The sequence below is a fragment of the Pinus tabuliformis genome, chromosome 7 (assembly GCF_031772625.1).
Source record: "Pinus tabuliformis cultivar Carrire ecotype Pingquan chromosome 7, CPIR1, whole genome shotgun sequence".
Lineage (NCBI taxonomy): Eukaryota > Viridiplantae > Streptophyta > Pinopsida > Pinales > Pinaceae > Pinus > Pinus tabuliformis.
The window spans coordinates 136,427,327-136,451,045 of record NC_142293.1 but is presented as its reverse complement, the minus strand read 5'-3'; positions in this window follow the sequence as shown (position 1 = coordinate 136,451,045).

The following is a 23,719-nucleotide window of genomic DNA, read 5'->3' as shown; positions in this document are numbered from 1 at the left end:
TTGGCCGCCTTCCAAACATGATACATCGAACACAGCATTCGGGGAGATTTCTTGCTCATACTTCTTGGTTTGCCCAGAGGTATTCTGCAGTTCGAAGTTGCCTGGTAATCCTCTTTACCTAGATCATCTAAAGCAGTCATTTGATCTTTTTGACTCATGAAATGTAAAATATCATTCAAGCACTTGTCCTTTCGAGCTCGTTTCCAATAGAAAGTGATAAAGACACCTTTCGTCCTTTTCTTGACTCTTAAAATATGAAAAGGAAAAGTTTTGTTTCAGTGTCTTAAAATTAACTGCCCACGAAATATTCCTGGTTAAAGTTATCTTCCTTAGTGATTCTTTAGCGTCAATTCTAATGGAAACATTTTTAGAGTCCACTAGTCAAGAGTTCCACTCGGATGGGAGTCGTGGTCTGTTATGAAACCAACTCAAGAAAAGATAGAAAAGATAGATCGACGCATTAGAATTCAGCCTCTTCGAGGGGGCAACCTCCTTTACATTACATAAATGAACAATTCTTGGATGATACAAATGAAAAAACCTCCTTTCTATATATAGGAGTCTAAGGAGTCACAATATAATCCAGCCGACCTAACAATAATAATATAAAGCCACAAAAATAACAATAGAGGGATTCTATGGGGCACAAAAATAACAATATGGGGGTAATGGGGGCACAACAATATAAATAAGGGGTATAACTACAATAGTAATGGGGTAATTACTAGTATTATAGGGACCCAACATGCCCCTCTCCTTCAAAAAAGTGTTGTCCTCAACGCTTGAGCAGTTCTGGGTACTTCTGCATAAAATTCTCATCCTCCCATGTGGAATCTTCAGCGGATAAGTTCTTCCACTTGATAAGATACTCTGAAATTGATCGATTTCGTAGCTATCGAGTTCTTGTTTCTGTGACTGCTTCCGGTTCCAATATAATTTTTCCTTCCTCGTCAAGTTCTGGCAATATTGTTTGAACTGGGAGCTTGTCGTCTATGACCTTTAAACATGAAACATGGAAAACTAGGTGCAATCGAGAAGCTGCAGGAAGCTCCAATTTGTATGCCATAGTACCAATCTTTTCCAACACCTTGTACAGACCATAATACTTTGGTGATAATTTATTATCCTTCTTAGCTTGCTTTAGGGACATTTGCTTATATGGTTGTAGCCGTAGGAATACCCAATCACCTACATCAAAACTTGTTTCACTGTTGTTAGCTACCTATACCAATAGGTTTCATATTTCATGATTGGCAAAGAAAGTTCCAAATATGCTCTGCTTTGGTGATACAAAGATCCCATATTTCCAAAAGGAGACAATGTGTGTATATAGCTTCATGTTGATTAAGTTTTGATGGATGGCCCAAAAGCCTAATCTGGATCATGCCATGTTTTAATTTTTCTGTTGTAGAATAGAGAAAGAAGTCTGTCCAAACTGTTTAATCTTGGCAGACCAGTAGCTTAGGTAGAGAAGTGAGGTTCCCAACTGCTTAATCTGGGACCTTGGAAGCAATAAGGGTAGCCTTGGATAGAAAATCAAAAGGAAAAAGCCAAAGAAAAGAAAAGGCACATAAGGGTCTGCAAGTCTAAGTGCACCCTCCATGAAGAAACAAAAAAATGCTAGGCAAGTAGATGGGTAGGCAGATGGGGTTGCAGAAATGTCATTCCTTACAATTGAATGTGTGCTAACCTATTCACAAAGGAAAATCAATGGATTGAGAAGGTCTTCTTCTCCATCATGTTGCAGCAGAGAAAAGGAGAATGTCTAACTTCGCATTTTCCCCTTTCACATTCATTACTAACATCCCTTCATCAGTTGAGATTCATGGAAGAATTTGAGGTTTTATGATGGTTCTTATTCCTTTAAAAGCCACATTTCTTGTCTAAAAATCTTTTCATTTTGATCTACTCCCTAAGCTAAGTTATCTTCACATAAACTTAGTGATTTCACTCCTCATTCACCTTCTCCATCCATATTAACCCCTAACTTCTATTATCTAAATCCCCTATGTTACCCTTTCCCTACTATTATAACACTATGGTGTATAAACCCCAAGCATTGTATAAATATCCCTCCCCTTGGCATTATAGCCATATGTTCACTGTTAGGGATTAAATTGACATCTGGTCAGTTTGAGAACCCTAAGCCTTGCCCCTCTTTCCCCTTCAGAAGTCATTTAACCCATTTAATCCTTCCTTTGCTAAAAAACCTTGTAAAAAAACCTCGTTTTCACCCATAACCCGCTAAATTGCAAAATACACATGAAAACCCACCTTTTCCGATTTATCCAAAGTCTGGGCGCTATGCGCGATTTTATAAAAAACATTGAAAAAACCACGCAATTGCGCCAATGTTCTAAGGTTCCCGCCGGGCGCATTTACCAAAGAAAATATTATTTTAATCCCCGCCTGTACCCGTATCCACCTGGCAGCTCAATGATCCGTCGACCGTCGGATCGGGCCTGTTTCATCCGACAGCCCTCATGCATTTCGGACCGGCCCCGACGTTCGTGAATTACCTTCCGAAATTTGTCAGAGGGTGACGTCAGGCCTCTGCCACGCGTCACCCCCAAAATGTATCGGAGCCTCCTCTGACAATTCCGCCTCCGTATAATAAGCGGTGCGATATGATACCGCTTATTGTTTCCGGTTTCCGCCAACCTGCCCTGCCAACGTCGCTACCACGTCACTGCTACATCATCGCCGTGTCAGCGCCCCCGTTATCCATTTTCTCCACCTGTCTGCCACCTCACCGTACCCATGGACCGCTTGCAGGCCGCCACGTCACCCGATGATGTCATGCTGACGTCATCTGACCTTGACCCCACCTGATGACGTCATGCTGACGTCATCCAAAAAAAGCGCCAATGTTCCAAAAAATCCATATTTTGGCCAAAAAGCCGTGTTTTTTGCACTTTTCGCAAAAACAATTGTTGTTTCCTCTGCATGTAATTTACGACCAGACTGTCGCCAACCTGCTGAATTCGGCCTGGATACCATTGGCGCGGCAAATCCGTCTGCATTGTCACCATTGCCAAGCAAATCTACCAGGTATTTATCAAATTCGCCTCCCCTGTGCTCGGTTGTATCCAGAATTGTCTGAAACAAAGCTTAAAAGAGTGAAAAACACATAATTTACCGGCAAATCCCCTATACCTAGTCTCCATTTGCAACTGTAAGGTCGAAATTCACCTACTAGGCCTTGTTTACCCGAGTTTTCATAGAACTTGCATTCTGTTCGCGCAATTGTGAACGGGAAATCCAAGCTGCACCAATTTGCTGTGAAAAAGAGTTTAAGGCCAAGTATTTGTCTCATCAAAGCTTTGAGCAGTATTTCAATTGCTGCAATTGACCATTCTATCCTCTGTTCCTCAGTAATTCACCTTCCTTTTTCAAAGAATACTCTTTTGTATTGCTCTGCACAGTGACACCAGATTATACAGCAGAATCCTAAACTAACTATGGATACTCCAGTAGCACCTGTAGCCTTGAATGTTGCCCCTTTAAATGCCCCTCAGAGACAATTGGATTGGCAGCCATTAGCAGACCTGGATTATCAGATATCAGAAGAAATGCTAATGCACAACAAGTTCCACATTCACTTGCTGAATGAGTTGAAAATTAAACATGAGGCTGGAACAGATGTATTGGGCATTTGGGATTCTTTCCTCCCTCTCTTCAAGCTCCCTCAGGTCAACCAGTTTCCTGACCTAATCCACCTATGTGCTGAATCCTACGACGCCACTCAAAGGGCTGTGATGGACCCTTCAGGCTCAGTTGTTTTCTATGTCACCCCTGAAGCCATCAGAGAGATGCTGCATTTCAAAACTGAGAAGAAATTAGTCCCTTTATCATTGGCTGATCTGATAAAACAAGGAGCCAAATTGACAGATGCTCAGATCACCAAACTAAATCAGTTATACATAGGGTCTGACACCGTGAAGTACCCTCCCATTTCCCATGTTTACCTCAACCAATTGGGCAGGGACCTTGTAGATATGATCAGTCCCATTCTGGGCTATAATTCTATTGAGTTTGTTGATGAGACTGTGCTGGTGATGATGCTCATGTTTGCCCCTGGCAAGTCCCCAATCTGCTATGACTATGCCACCTACATATATGACAAAATACATGAGCAACTAATGAACTTGGCAAGAGAAAGGGTGTTCAGATACACCTCTTACATCTATCACTTAATCTTGTATTATCAACATGAGAAATTTCACTTTTCTATGAAGAGAGTGGATGCACAAGGCAATCCAAGGTCAGTGGTTTATTGGTCCTCTGCCTTCCACTGCAGATCTAGCTCTCCATATACTTATTGTGAGTTTATAGACCTCTTCATTCACCCAGCCATGTCTCTGCTCATGAGCTCACCTCCTCCTAGACTGACTGATGAGATGCAGAGGATTCTTCAGCTGTCCAAGGCATACAGCATCGGGGATTGGTACTATTACCAACACCACACAGTCATTAGAATCTATGGGTGTGAGTTTCCCCCATACAGATTACCCAGATATGTGCCCATGAGATTGTTTTCTCTTGAATACTTCAGGCAGTTTGGGAACGTTGATGTGCTACATTTCTCAGGAAAGGGCAAGAAGGCACAGCTCAAGGTAAGAAACCAATTAGGCCACTTCATCTACAACAAAAGGGAGGAAGGTTGGCAAGAAGCAGACAGAATGCTAGAATCCCTTGGCCTACAGACCAGTTTCCTTTGGAAACCTTATGACCCCAATCACTTCATAACTTTAAGAAGGGTCAAATATAGGCTGGCCAGTTATGACCATGTAAGGTTGCCTCACATAGAAAAGTATGCAAATCAAATTAAGTGGAGGAGAGGAACCTTAGAGGAGGCTGCTACACAAGAAGAATTAAATCAAAGAGCAGTTAGAAATGTCCAAAAGATGGCTGACTTGGAGCTTTGTGCACAGGTATTTTCTCTTCCAGGCACTCAAGTGGGAGCAGCTGCCTCATCCTCCACAGCACAGCAGCAAACAGCCAAAGCTACTGATCAAACCTCCAGCAAAGGCAAAGAGAAAGAAATGGAGCCAGAGCAGCCACCTCATGAAGAGGTGCACCATGAAGAGATGCAGCATGAGCAGGCACAGCAGCAGGAAATGCAGCAACAACAACAGGTACAGCAGCAACAAGAGGAGCAGCAAGAAAAGGAGAAATCGGGGCAGCAAGAAAATATATCACAGGCCCCAATTTCCACTGAGCAGCAGCCCCAACAAATTGTGCCTCCTAGGCAAGAGACAACATTGGAGGCCTCAGTCCTCCAAACCCCACAAAAAGAAGACATAAGCAGGAAGAGGGACAAAGAGACTCCCCTCACAACATCAACAACTCATGGGGAGAAAAGACATAGAATGAATCCCTTCTCGGAGGAAGAAATGCCTATAGGGCAATCTTTGGGCATGGGCCCACCTAGTATGGAGGCATCTGCAAGTTCATTCCAGCAGGAACAAGAGAGGACAGTGGGAGGAGAAGTCAGCTCCTCAAGCCAGCAAAGAGGAGCTGAGGTGGGCATCAAGCAGCAATTCATTGACATAAAGAAGAGGAATGAGCCCATAAGAGTACAACTATACAACCATCTGTTAAAAATGGCCCCCACTAACCAGCAAAGACTAATGTCTGCATTTGATGTCCAGGAGGGAAAGATGATCATGAGCCATTTTATGCCAGCAGTGTTGCAGTCGCAGTCAGCGGCAGATTACATAAGGACCAACCTTGAGGTCCTTGCCAAGGACATCCACCCAATGGACAAAATCGAATTGCATAAACAAACGGGTGAGATGGTGTATGCCTCCTTGGTAGATAAAACATTGGATAACTACAGGCTAGAAAATAGCCTAAATAATACAGCTGCCCAACTTGAGTTGGAGAGAGCATCCTCTCAAGCAAAGGACAACAGAATTAAAGCCTTTGAGGAGATAATCATAGAACTTGGGCATGATCCCAAGGACATCAAGGCTATGCAGGCATTGTTGAAATTGAGAAATGCGGATATGGCAACATTAAGAAAGATGGTGAAAGTCCCAGCAACCATTCACCCACAAACTGAAGAAGTTGCCCAGCTGAGACATGACCAAGATGCATCAGCTATGCTGGTGTCCCTATATAAACAGCTGATCCAAACACAAGAAAAATTGGGAGAATCAGAGCCTGCACAGGCTGCACTGCAGGAAGCATTGCAAGAAAAAGAAGGAGGACAAACATCTCAGCCTCCTCCAGAAATAATTAACCTGGAGGAACCTCCTCAGACTACAGCTCCTCCTACTGAACAGACAGCACCATCTACATCAGCAACTGCACCAACAACAGAGCAGGCTCCAAGCCTGGATATGCAGAAGCTCAAGAATGAAATACAAGCCCTGGAAGCCCAAATGGCAGAGCTAAATGAGGCTAGGGAGAGTCTAGCCAAACTCAATGAAAGATATCATAAATCCAAGCAGACTGTAGCAGAAAAGGGCAGGGAAATAAAGGTCCTTAAGGATAAGATAAAGGAGCTGGAGAAGGAGCTCACACTTGACAAAGTGACAGCTGAGCTCAAGACAGTCTTATGGGCCAACATTGGCCAATCCATAACTGATCAATGGCAATACATTGAGACAATTCATGAGCAAATAGAGCTCATAGGAAAAGCACAGAGGGAAATCCAGATATCAAGGGCATCTCTAGGCAATATGCCTGAAGTTGCCAACAAGATGATCAATGTGCTTAATAATAGAACAAGTGCTCAGCTGGCGACAATGGGAATCACAAGCAGAACTGAGACCATCTAGCTGATAAAGAGGGTCCTTACACTGAGAAGCCTGGTACAAACGCTGGAAAGAAGAAGCCAGGACATGTAGACAAAGGTGAATAAGTTCATGGACAAGTTCACAGCACTACAGGGCAAAGGTCTTCCTAGCTTACTGAACAGCGCAGGGAGACTACTTTCACATGAGCATTATGCCAAGAGGGTCAATACATTCGCTACTAATCAGATCACTGAAAGGCCCAGTACCTCAGAAGAAACAGGACCAGCAACAGGACAAAGTCTCTTCAACAGGGTAGAGAAATTATTCTTTATAATGAATGAAATTAAACATCTGTTTGAAGTGCCTCCAAACTTCTACAAATACACAGAGGCAGATGAGACTTTGGAGGCAATTCTTAGACATCAATTGCCCACACAGGAATGGTGGACTAAGGCAATACAGATGATCTTATAGACAAGAAGCCATTCACTAAGTTTTTTCATCAAAAAATACAAGTTATCATGCACAGGAAAATTTTGACAAAATCAGCATGCATAGAGAAGAATGAGCTGAGCCAACTCAGAAAAACCATTTCGGCCACCAGAGCAGCAGTGAGAGTCACAGGTGACAGGGCCGAAAAACTACAGGAGGACAGAACTACAAAGACACGTCATTCATCATTTATAACAGAGCGTTCAACCGACTCAGTGACCTCCAAAGGTCAAAAAGTCTTCTGACAGAATTAAAGAAGCATTTATGTTATATTCAAAGCTGTAATAACTTATTATCTGCTTTCTGTACAAGTTGGTGAACACATTTATTTCTCAGATGACTCAACGCTCCAGATATTTTGTATGACCGATTGTATATATTTCCCCCTCGCATAAGTTTGCAGGGGTTGTTGTTGATCTCTCTTCAAGAGTTTCTTATGCTGTAAATTTCCAGACTATTAATACAAAAGCTGATGGAATTTCCAAAGCTCCGCGTTATCTGAGTCGTTGTGGTGTTTTGCTGAATGTTACAGGATTCATGCGTGTTTCATGGCACAATAATTCCTCTTCAAACTCTCGTTATGTGTTTCTTTTTTATCTTTTCATAGCTCAGTCATGCTTCTATGTTTCATAGTTAATAGCAAAGAAAAAGAATAGTTCCTGGATTTATTCACAGAATACCCTGAACTCAATCTATGCTATTATGAGTGTTTTCTTCAGTGATAGTCATAAAGTGTAATTCTCAATTGCTGCACTTTCAAACTATATTCTTTCACAATGATTGTTGTTTCAGGAATTCAAGTTTGCTCCTGTGAAACATATCTCTTTCTCTCACCCAACTTAGTGGAAAATTCTTAATTGCCTTTCACTGGCTGAACACACCTCATAATCACAATTTCAGATTTGTTCCATGAGATATTTAAATGGCCCCGCAGTTTCAGCAACTCAACTCAATATTTCAGACAACCTGTAGCCACAGACTCCATTTCCCAATGGCCTAATACTGCCTGAAAACTTACACCTTAGATGCAGAAGACATCCCTCAACCAAAACATAAAACAAAACCCTGAACATTATAGCTAGCCTAAAATACTATCAAAACAGAGACAAATCATAAAGAGAGAGCCCTCTCTGATTACAGTTTGGCTAGAAACTGTAATCCAAAGATTGGTTAGTGGTTACCCCGGCCGTATTCCCTTGGGAGTCAAAGGGAACAACCTGGGTGTTAACATAATTGGCGACTTAGCTGGGGAAGAGCATATTATTTTTCAACTGTGGTCTTTCCATAGACTGTGGTTCTAAAAATCTTGAGCAGCCCCTTAAAATAGTCCTAAAATATCCTAAAAATGCCAAAAAGAAATTCAGAAGCTGGCTCCCAAGAAGAATCCACGATATACAAGGTCAAATCCTGACCCAAATCCACCAGCTGTTTTTGAAAATCCTAATACAATCCCTAAGATCATTAGGAAGCAGCAGGGACATGAAGCTCTTGCTGATTCAAGTCCTGAGACAGCTCATCCAAACCCTGTTCCAACTCCAATCAAGGTTCTATTTCGGTCTACCCTTGATTCCCCCAGTTCACCATCCACATCTCAAAGCCCTCCTTTCACACCTCCATCCACTGCACATATTCCCTTGACCAACACTCTAGTTTCCACCTTTCCCACTACCCCTGTTGTACCAGTCATTCATGCTATCCCAGTTATCCCTGTCAACCCTATAAATCCTGAAAATATGGCTAATAGATATGCACCCCTGCAGTTACCTGCCAATGCTCCAGCTCTACCTCAGGACTATCAATCCAAGATCTCATATTTTGACTCCACTGGCCCTTTCATAGCAATTCAGCATGCCAGAAGGATGAAAGACCACTTTGAGAACTATGAAATAGATGATGACAGTGTGAGAATGAGAATCTTTGTTCAGAGCCTCACAGGGGATGTAAGAACTTGGTTTAGATCACTGGCTGCAAATACCATCACAACTCCTGATGACCTTTATCAAGCCTTTACTAATAGATGGGAGAAGAAGAAAGATCCCTTGCACATACTTGGTGAATATGACACAATCAAACGAGGTCCTCAAGAGACCGTTTTGGAGTATTCTGCAAGATTAAATAATGTATATAACGCAATACCACAGAATTTAAGACCCCCCCTGATTTAGCCTTGTACAAATTTCCTGATGGTTTTGACCCTGATATGGCATATCAATTAAAAGAAAGGGCGCCTGAAACCCTTGAAGAAGCCCAAAAGGTTGCTGTCACAGTAGAGGCTAACCTGATTGCCAAAAGAAACAGGGCAAGATTGGAAAAGAGAACCACCCTCAAAGAAGAACCCTCAACCTTTGATCAAAAACTGGATGCAATACTTACTGGTATGAAGAGATTGGGTGATAGAGTAGAATCAGTTGAGAGAAAGTCATCATGGGAAGCACCACAAAATAACCCTATCAGGAATCCAAATTTTAGGAGAAATCAAAACCCAAACACTGGCAAAACCGGTTATGATCCAGACATAAGGCCTCCTTTCCAGGAAAACTATACTGAGGCATCCACTTCGAATGAGCAAATAGATGACACCCACATTAACCTAATGGGCCTGAATGATGAGCAGCAAGTTTTCTTGAGTCAAGAGGATCATAAAGATGATGACATTCAACAATTCCAAACCAGGTCAGGTGAGTCATTTGACTTTAAACAAGGATATGACACAGCTGTGTATGAAGTTCATAAACAATATAAGCTAAGAAGCAGAAATATAAATGCGACACAGCCTGACAAGACAAAGGACACTAAACAGCCTAAGAAAGCTATTATCACAGAACCAAGTGACAAAACTGGTCCAATTACAGATGAGGTAACAGTTGAGGAAATAGCTGAAACTTCTCCCTCAACACAGCAACCAGTAGATTCATCAACCTTGCAGCCCAATCCAAGTAACACTCCTCAAGAGATGAGTAAGAAGGACAAGCCGCAAGACCGAGATAAGAATCAAGAAGAAGACTTAGTGAACAAGGAAAAGACTGTCATCCACAACCCCAAAATCCAATCTGAAAAACCCTTTGACTTAGAAGCTGAAATTGGCAAACTAAAAGTAGTTATTCCTCTTTCAGAACTAGCCAAGCATGACATTTATAGACAACAAATCAAGAAGTCCCTTCAAATTACTCGTAATAAAGATAATGTCAATGTGTTGGATGACACCCCAGAATTACTGTTCGGTCCAGAAGTTGATGGAAAAACAGCAGTCACAGGTATCTTACCTTTCTATGTCAGCCTGCATATTCATGACAAAATACTACACAACGCAATGTTTGACTCAAGTGCCTCTCACAACTTGATGCCTAAATCAGTCATGGAGAGATTGAACCTAGATATTACAAGACCATACAAGGACCTATTCTCATTTGACTCCAGCCAAGTTAAGTGTTTAGGTCTCATAAAAGACCTCTGTGTCTCACTCGTCCAATATCCCAATAAAACAATCCTCATGGATGTTGTGGTTGCTGATATCCCACCCAAATATGGGATGCTGTTATCAAGGTCATGGGGGGCTAAACTCCAAGGTTCCCTACAATTAGACATGTCATACGCAACCATCTCAGTCTTTGGTCAACCCAAGAGGTTATATAGAGAGTCACTTATGAAATACATGGTCAGCAGTGAAGAAAAACCTCAAAAGTTTCCCATATATGATGTCCATTCTGACATAGACTCATACATTCTTTTCAATGACAATGCAGGTCTTACAAATAATGATGTTGAAAACAAACACTTGAACAAGCTTAGGACATTAATGAACAAGCTGCTGCTCTAGAAATCAAGCTAATTCAATCCAGTGGTCAGACTGTCCTAGAAGACAAACCAGGTGAAAAACCAGAACTTCAACTTACGATTCCAGCTCATGAAGAGGTCATTAAGTCTCCCCTAGAACAAGAGAACCTATGGTTTCTAGAATTTGATGGGTCAGTTAACAAATTAGGGGCAGGAGCTGGGGTTTGGATACATAACAAGCAGAACAATCATGCAGAAGGTCGAGCCTATAGACTAAATTTCAGATGCACTAATAACATGGCAGAATATGAAGCTCTCTTGCTAGGCCTTAAGCTAGTAAAATCCTTACAAGCCATAAAAGTTTCAATTATGGGAGATTCAGACTTGATTATCCAACAAGTAAAGGGAAATTTTGTTACTAATGATAAAAGACTGAGATCTTATAGATCTGCTGCTGCTGAACTACTACAGTCCTTCACTGAATTTCAAATTACCAAGATTCCCAGGACCCATAACCTGCATGATCATAGCTTGGCCACATTTGCAAGCACCTGCAAGTTACCTTTTGAGCCCCACCATTGCTTTATAGTTGAGGTAAAACACAGACCTTCTGTCCCAAACAATGTCAAAGACTGGCAAGTATTTGAAGATGATGCACAAATAAATAATTTCCTGACCCTACAACAAGAATTTGCAGGACTAAATATTGACATTGAGGGAGCAAGTCAATCACAAATACTTGAGAGAGCAAGTCAATCACAAATACTTGAGAGAGCAAGTCAATCACAAATACTTGAAAGAGCAAGTCAATCACAAATACTTGAGAGAGCAAGTCAATCACAAATACTTGAAAGAGCAAGTCAATCACAAATACAGAGTGAACAGAATAACAAGCCACTATCACCCAAGACAACTCACCAAATCCTACATCCAACAATTTTCAACAAAGACAATATACAAGAAATTCAACAAATCAGTTGTGAAGAAGTGGCTGATGCTGAGGCTGAAGTAATACAATTGAAAGACAATTTTCTTCCAACAGGCCTAACTCCACTAGAGGATATTTTTGATTCAAATGATGTCCCTAGAAAACCAAAAATGCAGCCCCTTAACTCTGCCATTGAAGAATGCAACATTGGAACCATTGAGAAACCCAAGATAATAAAATTATCTGCATCCCTACCACCTGATCAAAAGCCCAAATACATTGACCTATTCAAAGAATTCCAAGATGTCTTTACATGGAGTTATGAGGACTTAAAATCCTATGAAACCTCTGTTATCCAACATACCATCCCTCTCAAGCCAAATCAAAAGCCATTTAAGCAAAAATTGAGAAGAATAAATCCCATGCTTCTCCCTGCAATTGAGAAAGAGGTACAAAAAATGTTTAAAGCTGGTATCATAGCACCAATCAGGTTTTCTGATTGGATCTCAAATTTGGTGCCCACAAGAAAGAAAACTGGTGAAATAAGACTTTGTGTTGATCTTAGAAACCTAAACCAAGTATCCCTCAAAGACAACTATCCCTTACCTAAGATGGATCACATTCTCCAAAGAGTGGTAGGGGCCTCAAGGATTTCATTACTTGATGGATTCTCAGGCTTTAATCAGATCCTAGTACACCCTGATGATAAAAAAAAAACCGCATTCACAACCCCATGGGGAACTTTCAAATATGTAAAAATGCCTTTTGGGTTGAAAAATGCAGGGGCAACATTTCAAAGAGCCATGGATATTGCTTTTGCCAAAGAGATTCATGACTTCCTTGTCATTTATTTGGATGACCTCACACCTTTCTCAAAGTCAGACCAAGAACATTTGAAGCATTTGAGACAAATCTTCTTAACATGTAGGAAATATGGAATTTCCTTAAATCCAAAGAAGTCTCTATTTGGTTTGGAAGAAGGTAAGCTGTTAGGGCATATTATTTCAAAGGATGGCATAAGAATTGACCCAGACAGGATACAAGCTATCTTACAAATGCCCCACCCAAGAAACATCAAAGAATTGCAAGCCTTCTTGGGTAAGATCAACTTCTTGAGAAGGTTTATCCCAAACTTAGCAGAATTGATTAGATTACTAAATAACATGCTAAAGAAGGATTCAAAAGTGAAATGGACAGTTGAGGCAAATCAAGCCTTTGAAGGTATAAAATTGGCCCTTACCCAAACCCCAGTCTTAACAAATCCTCAATTTGACAGAGAATTTATCATTTTCTCTTTTGCCTCCCAGCATACTATTGTTGTTGTTTTATTACAGAAAGATGACCAAGGAAATGAGAAGCCCATTGCTTTCTTTAGTAGAGCTCTTAGAGATGCACCTCTGAAATATCAAATCATGGAGAAGAAAGCTTATGCTTTGGTCAAGGCCATTAAAGATTTTAGGATTTACATCCTTTATTCCCATGTTATAGCTTATGTGCCAAGTCCCATTGTTAAAGACATTCTCACTCAAGAAAACTTAGAGGGTAGAAGAGGAAAATGGATTGCCAACATTTTGGAATTTGATATTGAAATAAAACCTACAAAACTAATAAAAGGTCAAGGTTTGGCCAAACTAATGACAGAAGCAAACTTCCAAGCCTTAGACATAAACCAGCTGGACAATGAACCGGAGCTGGCGACTCCAAAGATCAATGTAGCCTTTGAACAATCCCCTTGGTACTCTGATATATGTTATGTGTTACAAAACCTGTGTGCTCCACCAAGATTGTCCAGAACTAAGTGTAGGTTCCTAAAAATGAAAGCTTCAAGATTTTGTGTCATGGAAGGCAATTTGCTTTGGAAAAACCATGAGGGTATACTGTTAAACTGCTTGATTGAGAATGAGACTAACAATGTTACCAAAGAATTTCATGCAGGTGACTGTGGTGGACACTTGTATTGGAAGTCCACTATGGATAAGATTTTGAGGGCTGGTTACTATCGGCCCACTGTTTTCTCTGATGTTAAGAAATTTACCACCTCATGTCATAAATGTCAAGTATTTGAGGGAAAGAGAAAGTTACGGCCACTTCCTTTGAGACCTATTGCAACAGAGAGACCTTTTCAACAATGGGGCTTGGATTTCATTGGGGAAATTCATCCCTCATCTTCAGGACAACATAGATGGATTCTAACAGCTACAGACTACTTTACTAAGTGGATTGAAGTTGTTCTATGTAGACAAGCAAATGATTCCACTATCATTCAGTTCCTTGAGACCAATATTCTCTCTAGATTTGGTTGCCCTGATAAGATAATAATGGACAATGCTGCTGCTTTCAGATCTAAGAAGATGGTGAATTTCTACCACAAATTTCACATTACCTTGGGCCATTCTACTGCATACTATCCCCAAGGAAATGGCCTTGCTGAATCATCAAACAAAAGCCTTGTGAACATCATAAAGAAGGTATTGGAAGAAAATAGGAAGAATTGGCATAAGAAGCTTGTGAATGCCTTATGGGCAGACAGACTAACAACCAAAAGATCAATTGGGATCAACCCATACGAGTTAGTTTATGGATTAGAAGCCAAATTTCCTTCATCACTGGGAATCCCTGTCATGAAATTACTTCAAGAGAGTCAAGCTGAGCCAAATGATATGCAAAGAAGGATAAATCAAATAATATGTTTGCAGCAAACTAGAGACCAAGTTTACAGCAGAGTTCAAGTTTTACAAGAAAAGTTAAAGAAAGCCTTTGACAGAAGGACCAAGGCAGAATATTTTAACGTTGGTGACAAAGTCCTCAAGTGGGATTCAAGAAGGGAAGACAAAGGAAAACATGGAAAATTTGATTCTCTTTGGAGAGGACCATTTGCTGTCCAAGCAGTACAAGGAAACAATAGTTACTTCCTTAAAAGTCTTGATGAAGCTGATTTGGATGAAGGTCCTGTGAATGGCAGGATGTTGAAGCACTATTTTGGCAACTATCCATAAGTGCAGCCTGATTTTCCCTTGTACATATTCAGGTGTATATATTACATTCTGTTAAAATGTAAAAATGCAGTTTCTCAAGTTTCATTAGTTATCAGCAAAAGGAAAATAAGTTCAAAGATTTACCAAGATGGGAAGAGTACAATTTGGCATTTCAAAGCAGCACACTTCAAGTTTTGGTAAAAGCAGTCAAGGGCTAAGGCATTCTGACCTGCTGTTCTTGGCTTCTCAAATGGAAAAGCCATCCCCATGTGGAGCCACTATTAGCTACCTATACCAATAGGTTTCATATTTCATGATTGGCAAAGAAAGTTCCAAATATGCTCTGCTTTGGTGATACAAAGATCCCATATTTCCAAAAGGAGACAATGTGTGTATATAGCTTCATGTTGATTAAGTTTTGATGGATGGTCCAAAAGCCTCATCTGGATCATGCCATGTTTTAATTTTTCTGTTGTAGAATAGAGAAAGAAGTCTGTCCAAACTGTTTAATCTTGGCAGACCAGTAGCTTAGGTAGAGAAGTGAGGTTCCCAACTGCTTAATCTGGGACCTTGGAAGCAAAAGGGTAGCCTTGGATAGAAAATCAAAAGGAAAAAGCCAAAGAAAAGAAAAGGCACATAAGGGTCTGCAAGTCTAAGTGCACCCTCCATGAAGAAACAAAAAAATGCTAGGCAAGTAGATGGGTAGGCAGATGGGGTTGCAGAAATGTCATTCCTTACAATTGAATGTGTGCTAACCTATTCACAAAGGAAAATCAATGGATTGAGAAGGTCTTATTCTCCATCATGTTGCAGCAGAGCAAAGGAGCATGTCTAACTTCACATTTTCCCCTTTCACATTCATTACTAACATCCCTTCATCAGTTGAGATTCATGGAAGAATTTGAGGTTTTGTGATGGTTCTTATTCCTTTAAAAGCCACATTTCTTGTCTAAAAATCTTTTCATTTTGATTTACTCCCTAAGCTAAGTTATCTTCACATAAACTTAGTGATTTCACTCCTCATTCACCTTCTCCATCCATATTAACCCCTAACTTCTATTATCTAAATCCCCTATGTTACCCTTTCCCTACTATTATAACACTATGGTGTATAAACCCCAAGCATTGTATAAATATCCCTCCCCTTGGCATTATAGCCATATGTTCACTGTTAGGGATTAAATTGACATCTGGTCAGTTTGAGAACCCTAAGCCTTGCCCCTCTTTCCCCTTCAGAAGTCATTTAACCCATTTAATCCTTCCTTTGCTAAAAAACCTTGTAAAAAAACCCCGTTTTCACCCTTAACCCGCTAAATTGCAAAATACACATGAAAACCCACCTTTTCCGATTTATCCAAAGTCTGGGCGCTATGCGCGATTTTATAAAAAACATTGAAAAAACCACGCAAATGCGCCAATGTTCTAAGGTTCCCACCGGGCACATTTACCAAAGAAAATATTATTTTAATCCCCGCCCGTACCCATATCCACCTGGCAACTCAATGATCCGTCGACCGTCGGATCGGGCCCGTTTCATCCGACGGCCCTCATGCATTTCAGACCTGCCCCGACGTCCGTGAATTACCTTCCGAAATTTGTCAGAGGATGACGTCAGGCCTCTGCCACGCGTCACCCCCAAAACGTATCGGAGCCTCCTCTGACAATTCTGCCTCCGTATAATAAGCGGTGCGATATGATACCGCTTACTGTTTCCGGTTTCTGCCAACCCGCCCTGCCAACGTCGCTACCACGTCACTGCTACGTCATCGCCGTGTCAGCGCCCCCGTTAGCCATTTGCTCCACCTGTCCGCCACCTCACCGTACCCATGGACCGCTTGCAGGCCGCCACGTCACCCGATGACGTCATGCTGACGTCATCCGACCTTGACCCCACCTGATGATGTCATGCTGACGTCATCCAAAAAAAGCGCCAATGTTCCAAAAAATCCATATTTTGGCCAAAAAGCCGTGTTTTTTGCACTTTTCGCAAAAACAACTGTTGTTTCCTCTGCATGTAATTTACGACCAGACTGTCGCCAACCTGCTGAATTCGACCTGGATACCATTGGCGCGCCAAATCCGCTTGCATTGTCACCATTGCCAAGCAAATCTATCAGGTATTTATCAAATTCGCCTCCCCTGTGCTCGGTTGTATCCAGAATTGTCTGAAACAAAGCTTAAAAGAGTGAAAAACACGTAATTTACCGGCAATCCCCTGTACCTAGTCTCCATTTGCAACTGTAAGGTCGAAATTCACCTACTAGGCCTTGTTTACCCGAGTTTTCATAGAACTTGCATTCTGTTCGCGCAATTGTGAATGGGAAATCCAAGCTGGACCAATTTGCTATGAAAAAGAGTTTAAGGCCAAGTATTTGTCTCATCAAAGCTTTGAGCAGTATTTCAATTGTTGCAATTGACCATTCTATCCTCTGTTCCTCAGTAATTCACCTTCCTTTTTCAAAGAATACTCTTTTGTATTACTCTGCACAGTGACACCAAATTATACAACAGAATCCTAAATTAACTATGGATAGTCCAGTAGCACAGTAGCCTTGAATGTTGTCCCTTTAAATGCCCCTCAGAGACAATTGGATTGGCAGCCATTAGCAGACCTGGATTATCAGATATCAGAAGAAATGCTAATGCACAGCAAGTTCCACATTCACTTGCTGAATGAGTTGAAAATTAAACATGAGGCTGGAACAGATGTATTGGGCATTTGGGATTCTTTCCTCCCTCTCTTCAAGCTCCCTCAGGTCAACCAGTTTCCTGACCTAATCCACCTATGTGCTGAATCCTACGACGCCACTCAAAGGGCTGTGATGGACCCTTCAGGCTCAGTTGTTTTCTATGTCACCCCTGAAGCCATCAGAGAGATGTTGCATTTCAAAACTGAGAAGAAACTAATCCCTTTATCACTGGCTGATCTGATAAAACAAGGAGCCAAATTGGGAGATGCTCAGATCACCAAACTAAATTAGTTATACATAGGGTCTGACACCGTGAAGTACCCTCCCATTTCCCATGTTTACCTCAACCAATTGGGCAGGGACCTTGTAGATATGATCAGTCCCATTCTTGGCTATAATTCTATTGAGTTTGTTGATGAGACTGTGCTGGTGATGATGCTCATGTTTGCCCCTGGCAAGTCCCCATTCTGCTATGACTATGCCACCTACATATCTGACAAAATACATGAGCAACTAATGAACTTGGCAAGAGAAAGGGTGTTCAGATACACCTCTTACATCTATCACTTAATCTTGTATTATCAACATGAGAAATTTCACTTTTCTATGAAGAGAGTGGATGCACAAGGCAATCCAAGGTCAGTGGTTTATTGGTCCTCTGCCTTCCACTGCAGATCTAGCTCTCCATATACTTATTGTGAGTTTATAGACCTCTTCATTCACCCAGCCATGTCTCTTCTCATGAGCTCACCTCCTCCTAGACTGACTGATGAGATGCAGAGGATTCTTCAGCTGTCCAAGGCATACAGCATCGGGGATTGGTACTATTACCAACACCACACAGTCATTAGAATCTATGGGTGTGAGTTGCCCCCATACAGATTGCCCAGATATGTGCCCATGAGATTGTTTGCTCTTGAATACTTCAGGCAGTTTGGGAACGCTGATGTGCTACATTTCTCAGGCAAGGGCAAGAAGGCACAACTCAAGGTAAGAAACCAATTTGGCCACTTCATCTACAACAAAAGGGAGGAAGGTTGGCAAGAAGCAAACAGAATGCTAGAATCCCTTGGCCTACAGACCAGTTTCCTTTGGAAACCTTATGACCCCAATCACTTCATAACTTTAAGAAGGGTCAAATATAGGCTGGCCAGTTATGACCATGTAAGGTTGCCTCACATAGAAAAGTATGCAAATCAAATTAAGTGGAGGAGAGGAACCTTAGAGGAGGCTGCTACACAAGAAGAATTAAATCAAAGAGCAGTTAGAAATGTCCAAAAGATGGCTGACTTGGAGCTTTGTGCACAGGTATTTGCTCTTCCAGGCACTCAAGTGGGAGCAGATGCCTCATCCTCCATAGCACAACAGCAAACAGCCAAAGCTACTGATCAAACCTCCAGCAAAGGCAAAGAGAAAGAAATGGAGCCAGAGCAGCCACCTCATGAAGAGGTGCACCATGAAGAGATGCAGCATGAACAGGCACAGCAGCAGGAAATGAAGCAACATCAACAGGTACAGCAGCAACAAGAGGAGCAGCAAGAAAAGGAGAAATCGAGGCAGCAAGAAAATATATCACAGGACCCAATTTCCACTGAGCAGCAGCCCCAACAAATTGTGCCTCCTAGGCAAGAGACAACAGTAGAGGCCTCAGTCCTCCAAACCCCACAAAAAGAAGACATAAGCAGGAAGAGGGACAGAGAGACTCCCCTCACAACATCAACAACTCATGGGGAGAAAAGACATAGAATGAATCCCTTCTCGGAGGAAGAAATGCCTATAGGGAAATCTTTGGGCATGGGCCCACCTAGTATGGAGGCATCTGCAAGTTCATTCCAACAGGAACAAGAGAGGACAGTGGGAGGAGAAGTCAGCTCCTCAAGCCAGCAAAGAGGAGCTGAGGTGGGCATCAAGCAGCAATTCATTGACATAAAGAAGAGGAATGAGCCCATAAGAGTACAGCTATACAACCATCTGTTAAAAATGGCCCCCACTAACCAGCAAAGACTAATGTCTGCATTTGATGTCCAGGAGGGCAAGATGATCATGAGCCATTTTATGCCAGCAGTGTTGCAGCCGCAGTCAGTGGCAGATTACATAAGGACCAACCTTGAGGTCCTTGCCAAGGACATCCACCTAATGGACAAAATCGAATTGCATAAGCAAACGGGTGAGATGGTGTATGCCTCCTTGGCAGATAAGACATTGGATAACTACAGGCTAGAAAATAGCCTAAATAATACAGCTGCCCAACTTGAGTTGGAGAGAGCATCCTCTCAAGCAAAGGACAACAGAATTAAAGCCTTGGAGGAGATAATCATAGAACTTGGGCATGATCCCAAGGACATCAAGGCTGTGCAAGCATTGTTGAAATTGAGAGATGCGGATATGGCAGCATTAAGAAAGATGGTGAAATTCCCAGCAACCATTCACCCACAAACTGAAGAAGTTTCCCAGCTGAGACGTGACCAAGATGCATCAGCTATGCTGGTGTCCCTATATAAACAGCTGATCCAAACACAAGAAAAATTGGGAGAATCAGAGGCTGCATAGGCTGCACTGCAGGCAACATTGCAAGAAAAAGAAGGAGGACAAACATCTCAGCCTCCTCCAGAAATAATTAACCTGGAGGAACCTCCTCAGACTACATCTCCTCCTACTGAACAGACAGCACCATCTACATCAGCAACTGCACCAACAACAGAGCAGGCTCCAAGCCTGGATATGCAGAAGCTCAAGAATGAAATACAAGCCCTGGAAGCCCAAATGGCAGAGCTAAATGAGGCCAGGGAGAGTCTAGCCAAACTCAATGAAAGATATGATAAATCCAAGCAGACTGTAGCAGAAAAGGGCAGGGAAATAAAGGCCCTTAAGGATAAGATGAAGGAGCTGGAGAAGGAGCTCACACTTGACAAAGTGAGAGCTGAGCTCAAGACAGTCTTATGGGCCAACATTGGCCAATCCATAACTGATCAATGGCAATACATTGAGACAATTCGTGAGCAAATAGAGCTCATAGGAAAAGCACAGAGGGAAATCCAGAGATCAAGGGCATCTCTAGGCAATATGCCTGAAGTTGCCAACAGGATGATCAATGTGCTTAATAATATAACAAGTGCTCAGCTGGTGAAAATGGGAATCACAAGCAGAACTGAGACCATCCAGCTGATAAAGAGGGTCCTTACACTGAGAAGCCTGGTACAAACGCTGGAAAGAAGAAGCCAGGACATGCAGACAGAGGTGAATAAGTTCAAGGACAAGTTCACAGCACTATAGGGCAAAGGTCTTCCTAGCTTACTGAACAGCGCAGGGAGACTACTTTCACATGAGCATTATGCCAAGAGGTTCAATACATTCGCTACTAATCAGATCACTGAAAGGCCCAGTACCTCAGAAGAAACAGGACCAGCAACAGGACAAAGTCTCTTCAACAGGGTAGAGAATTTATTCTTTATAATGAATGAAATTAAACATCTGTTTGAAGTGCCTCCAAACTTCTACAAATACACAGAGGCAGATGAGACTTTGGAGGCAATTCTTAGACATCAATTGCCCACACAGGAATGGTGGACTAAGGCAATACAGATGATCTTATAGACAAGAAGCCATTCACTAAGTTTTTTCATCAAAAAATACAAGTTATCATGCACAGGAAAATTTTGACAAAATCAGCATGCATAGAGAAGAATGGGCTGAGCCAACTCAGCAAAACCATTTCGGCCACCAGAGCAGCAGTGACAGTCACAGGTGACAGGGCCGAAAAACTACAGGAGGACAGAACTACAAAGACACATCATTCATCATTTATAACAGAGCGTTCAACCGACTCAGTGACCTCCAAAGGTCAAAAAGTCTTCTGACAGAATTAAAGAAGCATTTATGTTATATTCAAAGCTGTAATAACTTATTATCTGCTTTCTGTACAAGTTGGTGAACACATTTATTTCTTAGATGACTCAACACTCCAGATATTTTGTATGACCCATATTTTGCAGGGGTTGTTGTTGATCTCTCTTCAAGAGTTTCTTATGCTGTAAATTTCCAGACTATTAATACAAAAGCTGATGGAATTTCCAAAGCTCTGTGTTATCTGAGTCGTTGTGGTGTTTTGCTGAATGTTACAGGATTCCTGCGTGTTTCATGGCACAATAAGTCCTCTTCAAACTCTCGTTATGTGTTTTTTTTTTATCTTTTCATAGCTCATTCATGCTTCTATGTTTCATAGTTAATAGCAAAGAAAAAGAATAGTTCCTGGATTTATTCACAGAATACCCTGAACTCAATCTATGCTATTATGAGTGTTTTCTTCAGTTATAGTCATAAAGTGTAATTCTCAATTGCTGCACTTTCAAACTATATGCTTTCACAGTGATTGTTGTTTCAGGAATTCAAGTTTGCTCTTGTGCAACATATCTCTTTCTCTCACCCAGCTTAGTGGAAAATTCTTAATTGCCTTTCACTGGCTGAACACACCTCATAATCACAATTTCAGATTTGTTCCATGAGATATTTAAATGGCCCTGCAGTTTCAGCAACTCAACTCAATATTTCAGACAACCTGTAGCCACAGACTCCATTGCCCAATGGACTAATACTGCCTGAAAACTTACACCTTAGATGCAGAAGACATCCCTCAACCAAAACATAAAACAAAACCCTGAACATTATAGCTAGCCTAAAATAGTATCAAAACAGAGACAAATCATAAAGAGAGAGCCCTCTTTGATTACAGTTTGGCTAGAAACTGTAATCCAAAGATTGGTTAGTGGTTACCCCGGCCGTATTCCCTTGGGAGTCAAAGGGAACAACCTGGGTGTTAACAACTGCGATGTTGATCTGCCTGTTGTTTCATTCTATTTTGTGCCAACACGAGGTTATCCTTTAAGAGTTGGAGGACTTGTTGTTGATGTTCGATGTGATGTTCCACTGCGTGAACCTTAGAATTTTCTCTTAAATATGATGTGATTGATGGTGGTTGGTACCCATAAAGTGCCATAAATGGGGTCATTTTTGTTGCTGTATGGAAGGAAGTGTTATACCACCATTCAGCCAGAGGCAACCATTTGACCCATTGTGTCTGTTTATCAGATACAAAGCAATGAAGATATCCTTCCAAACATTTGTTAACTATCTCAGTTTGCCCATCAGATTGAGGATGATAAGATGAGCTATGAGCTAACTGAGTACCAAGACAAGAAAACAATTCTGTCCAAAAATTTCCAGTGAAAATGGGATCTCTGTCACTTACAATAATCTTTGGGTTTCCATGTAGCTTTTGAACTGTTTCCATAAATTCAGTAGAAACTGTACTGGCTTTAAATGGATGTGATAATGCACAAAAGTGTGCATACTTGGTAAGTCTGTCAACTACCACCATGATGACACTCTTTCCCTCAGACTTGGGTAAACCTGTGATAAAATCCATTGAAACCTCCTCCCAACGTTGGCTTGGAATGGATAAAGGTTGTAATAGACCCGGTGTCTTAATTGTTTCAACTGTATTTTGTTGGCAAACCAAACATTCTGCCACAAACTTTTGAATATCTGATTTAAGGCCATCCCAAAAAAATTCCTTCTTAACCCTGTGGTAAGTTTTTAAAAATCCTGAGTGCCCTCCTAAGGGAGAAGTGTGCAATTCCATAAGAATCTTTTGTTTTAGCTGGGAATTCTTACAGAGGTATAAGCGATCTTTGTACCATAACGAATCATTTTTCCAGCTAAATGTATCAGAAGTACTGGAATCTTGTTGTAGCTTTCAAATAAGTGCCCACACTTCTTCGTCATTCTTCCATTCCTCCTTTGCTTCGTTTATCCAATCTGGTTGGATAATAGAAATGGCACACAACAATGCTTCCATATCCTCATCCTTTCTTGAGAGTGCATCTGCCACCACATTTTGCTTCCCTTTTTTGTAGATGATTTCAAATTCATAACCCAACATCTTTGTGACCCACTTTTGTTGCTCTTCAGAGGATAATCTTTGTTCTAAAAAGTATTTAAGGCTATCATGATCCGTTTTTACCTTGAAGTGTCTTCCCATTAGGTAGGGTCGCCATTTCTTAAGTGCATGGAGCATTGCCAACATTTCCTTCTCATAAATAGCTTTGCTTAAAAACT